Source organism: Dermochelys coriacea, chromosome 2, assembly GCF_009764565.3.
Source record: "Dermochelys coriacea isolate rDerCor1 chromosome 2, rDerCor1.pri.v4, whole genome shotgun sequence".
Lineage (NCBI taxonomy): Eukaryota > Metazoa > Chordata > Testudines > Dermochelyidae > Dermochelys > Dermochelys coriacea.
In genome coordinates, this window is record NC_050069.1 from 143,785,749 (window position 1) to 143,792,180 (window position 6,432).

At 41.9% G+C, this 6,432-nt stretch overlaps 1 protein-coding gene across 2 annotated transcripts in view; it reads left to right on the forward strand.

Annotated features, from left to right (window-relative positions):
* The window catches only part of SEMA5A (semaphorin 5A), a 627,428-nt gene that overhangs the window by 208,543 nt on the left and 412,453 nt on the right, over positions 1 to 6,432 (forward strand). The window lies entirely within an intron of this gene.

Sequence of the window (6,432 nt, forward strand, 5' to 3'; positions counted from 1 at the left end):
CAATATCAAGCAGTGTGCCCTAAGGGTTGGTCCTTGGGATGGTTTTGTTTAACATCTTTTTAATGATCTGGATGATTGGATTGATTGCACCCTCAGCAAGTTCGCAGATGACATTAAGCTGGGGGGAGAGGTAGATACGCTGGAGGGGAGGAATAGAGTGACCTAGACAAATTGGAGGATTGGGCCAAAAGAAATCTGATGAGTTTCAACAAGGACAAGAGCAGAGTTCTGCACTTTGTAAGGAAGAATCCCATGTACCGCTACAGGCTGGGGACCGACTGGCTAAGCAGCATTTCTGCACAAAAAGAACCTGGGGATTACAGTGGACGAGAAACTGGAGATGAGTCAGCAGTGTGCCATTGTTGCCAAGAAGGCCATGACTTATGAGGAGAGACTGAGGGAACTGGGGTTATTTAGTCTGCAGAAGAGAGGAGTGAGGGGGGGATTTAATAGCAGCCTTCAATTACATGAAGGGGCGTTCCAAAGAGGTTGGAGCTAGGCTGTTCTCAGTGGTGGCAGATGACAGAACAAGAAGCAATGGTCTCAAATTGCAGTGGGGGGCGGTCTAGGTTGGATATTAGGAAACACTATTTCACTAGGAGGGTGGCGAAGCAGTGGAATGGGTTACCTAGTAGGTGGTGGAATCTCCATTCTTAGAGGTTTTTAAGACCTGACTTCACAAAACCCTGGCTGGGATGATTTAGTTGCTGTTGGTCCTGCTTTGAGCAGGGGATTGGACTAGATGACCTCCTGAGGTCTCTTCCAACCCTAATATTCTATGATTTGGGTCCCCCATCCACAGCTCCCAAAAGGGGCCAAAATCACATTACTATTTAAATTTGGGAGAGTTGGTAACACTGTTAAATTGCTACACAGAATTTGGGGATGGAGGGAAAGAGTTCAAAAATCAAATGGCAGAGCAATCTCATTATTTTTCGGGTCTGGCTCATGATTTTTGAACACGTTAGGTTGGCAATTCTGCCATTATATGACTTTGTTTTCAGTTGCTTATAACCCTTTGCCAAACTTTAACCATTCAGGATGACTTTTTCCATATCAGTTTCCACATGCTCAGTAGAAACTTGTTGGAGTTTGAAAGCTAAATTCTCTTAAAATTCCATCAGCGCGTAGCATGGTCCATTCTAGGAGTGCAGGGGCTGAGTAGGACTTGCTTTGAAATTGCTTCTCCTGGCTGTTGGGGCTGCCATGGCACCAGACATAGAAATAGAGAGCAGAGAGACTGGCTTTTACAGTGCTCCATCTGCTGGAGCCCAGGGATCATGAAGGATAAGGTGGCAGCATCCTGATTGAAATGCAGAGAAGTGAGGAATTAGGAGAAGGGAGAGAGGGAGTTGGAAAAGTCAGAGGAGGAGGAGTGTAGAGAAACCAGGGGTGTGGGGTGGATAGATTCTGTGGGGGACACAGTCAGTAGCTGGGGCCTGTGGGGTCAATAGGAGAAAGGAGGGGAGGAAATGGAGAGGGAAAGAAGCCAGGGGGATGCGGGGGTGGAAAGAAGCAGAGAGGGAGAGGGACAGACATAAATTTATTTTCACAGCACCCCTGTGAGGTGAGGGGGTAGAAAATGTCAACAATGTACACTAACGTTGGGTACCCAATTTCAGATGCCAAAGCTGATTTTTCAGAGAATGTAGCATTTTGTAATATTTACTTGTTCAAAGCACAGCTCCCATTTACCTTAATTGTAGCTGTGAAATGCCTTAACCACAAGACTTTTAGCTTACTTCAATTCCCTGCAGCATTTACTACCCACCTTCCAACTTCTTCAACAAATAAAACAGAGATCCTATAGACAACAGTGTCCTTCACTGTGTACTGAATGAGGCTGGGGTCCTGTGGAAAAAATAGTGTTATAATGTAATTACAGATCGGATCATAATGCAGATGCAGAAAGGGTCTGGATTAAGGTTGAACAGGCAACCTTAATTTTTATTTTACCTTACTGTTGAGCGCTTGACTTTGCAACCTTAACGCTATTTAAGTGTGAGGAGTTTTATATATATATAATTGAAAAGTTCTATACATTTTAATACAAAATAATTGAGAATCATTTCCATATTCATTGGTAAAATCTGATAATTGAAAGTGAAAAATTATCGTAAAAATGAAGAGTTGAGTCAGGGCTCTGTTGCTATCCATGTATTTCAGTCCAGGTTTGGGAATATACCCTGAACCTGGCCTGCTGTTGTTTGCACAATTTAGCCTTTGTTCTTTTCCATGCTCCTCCTTATTCCACATGTGCCATGTCTACTTGTCTTATTAACAAACAGAGGTGGCCTTCCCAATCCCAGTGACCTGCTTCCCTATACTGAGAGTGGTTGGTCACTCATCCCTGTAGGGTCTCTGATGGCTAATATGTAAAATTCAGTGTCCTCCTCCAAATGAAAGGTCTTTGGGGAGGTTGGATAGGGACACCTTCCCTTTCCTGCTGCTGCCTTTGGCTCTACTGATACAACAACAGATAGCGTACTATTCAGAGCTGTCTGGAAGATGATAATTCTGTTACATAACATTTGAGGTTTCAAAAATTGTTTCCATTCCACATTGGAAAGTAATCAAAACCTTAAGAACATGTTTGTGAGATGGAATTGTTTCATAATGTCTGGTTTTGGTTCAACAACCTGAGGCTTTCAATTTGGGTCTCTCTCTTGATTTTCCTGAAGAAACCAGCACATCTCCACAAAACACTGCAACTTCAGCGAAATGACATATTTCAATGAAATTTCATTTTGTCAAAAATGTTTCGACTAGCTCTAGTCATAATCACTAAACATCATCTCTTGGGACCCTTGAGAGAACCCTAGCAAATGCACACTAGGGAAGCAGACCTTCATAATCTGTAATATATGGCTGCTAGACAGCTCCTGGGGTTCTCAGGGTACTGTGTCTCCAGAGCAGGCATCAAAAGATAAGCCAAAAGAGATGTTTTTTTCCCAAGACTGGTTGGAAGAGGCCAGAATTGCATGGAAGCCTTGGAGATTACCTAGGGAGGTTGTAAAATCTCTGTCATTGGAGATTTTAAAGAATAATTTAACACCTGTTAGGGATGGTGATAATACTTAGTCTTGCCTCGGTGCAAGGACTGGACTGGAGGACCTGTCGATGTCCCTTCCAGTCCAACACTTCTATGATTCTATGATTATGTGGATTTTACAACCTGAACCTCCAAACATATAACCCTTGTGCATGGAACCTGCAGGATGAGGTTCATGTTGTTGTCATGACTGAACTTTGTAGTGTTTGCCCAGCTCTAGACCTCAGTTCTGCACTCTGTATCCTCCTGCACAATTGCTGGTTTTATTAATTTCTATAGGAAGGCACCTTACTGCTCTGTGTACAGTAGCTTCCAGGGATGTTATCAGTGCTTCAGGAGGAATAAAGAGCTCTGAAGTCAGGCCTTGCAGCCAAATAGACTTTCTTTGAACTCTAGGTTAATTTCTAATTTTGTAAAAAAACATCTTACATTATTATCAAATTTACTGTCAGGGTCTGATCCTGAGAGGTGATGAATACCAGCCAGGGCTGAGAGCACTCAGAATCATGCAGACACCACTTTAAAGCATGCAAAAACCAGCCCTAAGTTTACAGAAATCTTTTAAAAACTTTTTAAACTCTTTTAGTCATTTATAAACTGAACAAGATTTGTTTGGTAGCTTTTGCCTTACCAAAGTAGTAGTGATTTGACCATGTGCTCCCTGAGAGGCCTATAGGAAGCATGGTAGATAAACTACAAACTGCTATGAAATAAAATTAATTGAGTGAGAATCTTCTGTTGTGTAAGGCTGAACAGGTGCAAACAAACAAACAAAAAACCAACTTTAAAAAGTACCCTGGAGTTGTCATAGTGACATATGGGAAGGGAACTTGGTTCTTTGCAGAACTCAAACTTCCCTTTCCATTCCCCTGTGAAACTTGATTGCTTTCAGCTTGCAGGATATTTTAGGTGATGATCCTGTTGAATAGCTCAAAGAAAGGCACATAATTTTTTCACTGATCATTATTTCAGCTTAGTATTTCTAACTGGAGGATTGTGGCATATCATCTAAGTGCCAACTGCAAAAGTGCCCCCATGTCCACATTCAGTAGAGAGTCCTCACGCACTTTCTAATCTGGCGGTTAAAGAGAAAGGAGAGAGAGTCCATGAGATGCTGAGAAGACAAAAATATTTTGTGATACAGCATGGCCAGAAGGCAGCAGGAGAGTGATATAGGAGAGATATGTAAGTCCCAGGATGAGGATAAGTCTTATTCTCTGTAGAGGGAAGAAAGGTTTCTATAGATGAATTAAAAGCACCTGAAGCCAATTAGAGCACCTGAAGCTAGTCACCTGATAAAACCCCCTGCTTCAATCAGCCAGGGGAAGGAGTTGGAGCAGAGAAGAGTTTGGAGAAGTGCTGTGGCTGGCTCAAAGACCAAGACCCTAGGTAAATAGACACCCAGCTTGTGCAGAGAGAGAGGGCAGGAAGCCCCATAAGCTGAAGAGCAGGAGAGGGAAGTAGCCCAGGGGAAGGAAGCCCTAGTTCAAATGGTTTACCACTATCCCTAGGCTCCCTGGGCTGGGATCTGGAGTAGAGGGCGGGCCCGGGTCCCACCCTTTCTACTACCCTTCTCTGGGTTACTAGTGGGACAGTAGATACCCTAGTTCAGGGGCAGAAGACTGTGCTGTGAATCCCCCCCGCCCGCCAAGAAGAGGAAGCGCAGGACCCATCATAATCGTACCGGCAATTTGCCACACTATTCAAAGGATTATCTTTGTGATTTTAAAATGCATCTTCTGCATCTATTTCTTACATACGCAGTGCCGATAACCATGAGATAAATTAACCATGTGATTGATTAATCTATAATGCCCTTTTTCTGCCTTATCTGCACTCTACCTACTATTCCATCTCCCTGGGAACTACACAAATAACCTAAAAGAGCCTGCACTACTCATGAAAATGTCACAACTTTAAAATGCTTTATCTTAGGCCCTTCCAGAGCCATCAGTGAGTTCAATGTGTCCCATTGAGAAGCTGGAAATCTCCCCTACCAATTGTTTGAAGTCAGTGGGAGCTGTTGGGGGTCTCAGCATTTTGAAAACCAGACTACTAATTCAGGTGCCCAAGTATGTATTTAACAGCTTAACTTTAGGCCTCAATTTAGAAAAAATCTTTGAGCTATATATTACACATGTATACCATGGCTTGATTACTATATTGGTGTAAATCAAGAGTAACTGAGGTCACTGGAGTCAAGTGAGTGTAAATTCAGTGATAGGAATGATAGGATAGGATGATAGGAGAATGAGGCCATACATTTGTGGAGATGATATTCAGGTGACAAAATGGAAAAGCATGTGATAAATCTTGGCCAGTGTGCATGTGTATAGTGTATATACGTGTGTATGTGTATGAATTAGGGCTGTCAACTGATCACAGTTAACTCATGCGATTAACTAAAAAAAATTAATCACAATTAAAAAAAATGATTCATGATTAATTGCACTATTAAACAATACCAGTTGAAATTTATTAAATATTTTGGATGTTTTTCTACATGTTCAAATATGTTGATTTCTATTACAACACAGAATACAAAGCATACAGTGCTCACTTTATATTATTTTTGATTACAAATATTTGCACTATAAAAATGATAATCAAAAGAAATAGTATTTTTCAATTCACCTCATACAAGAATATAGTGCAATCTCTTTGTCGTGAAGGTGTAATTTACAAATGTAGATTTTTTTTTTTTGTTATATAACTGCACTCAAACAAAACATAAAACTTTAGAGCATACTGTGATGGGTTGGACGCCCCTTTTGGGTTGCCACCGGATTTGCTGGGGTCCCACTTAGCCTGCCTGTCCCACCAGTGTGGGCTCCCCTTACTCTGTGCTGCTGTTACAGGCTCTCAAGCCCCTTTCCAGCACCCACACAAGTTGGGACACACCCAACTGTAGAATCACACAGAGTCTGCAATCAAGGACTCAGCTAGGGGATTGCCAAGCTCTCCTGTGCACACAGTGTAAACCCAAAATTATATTGTCTTGCACCGTGTAGAGATCTATATAGCATAGACTCGTGAAAATCGCCCCTTCCCTCAATGTGGAGGAAGATATGCACAGCTCTTTGTGCCCCCAGTTACGAATTGCAGAAACTGGGTTTTAGAAAACAAAACAAGTTTATTAACTACAGAAGATGAATTTTAAGTGATTAAAGGGGATAGCAAAAGAACAAAGCAGATTACTGAGCAAAATAAACATGCAACCTAAGATTAATTCACTAAGGAAACTGGCTACAAATAGTAATTTCTCACCCTAATTGTTGTTTTAGGCAGGTTGCAGAGTTTCTACAGCTTAGAGTTCCAGGTATTTCTCTTCACAGGCTAGACCCCTGTCTTAGCCTGGATCCCAATCCTTTCTCCCCAGA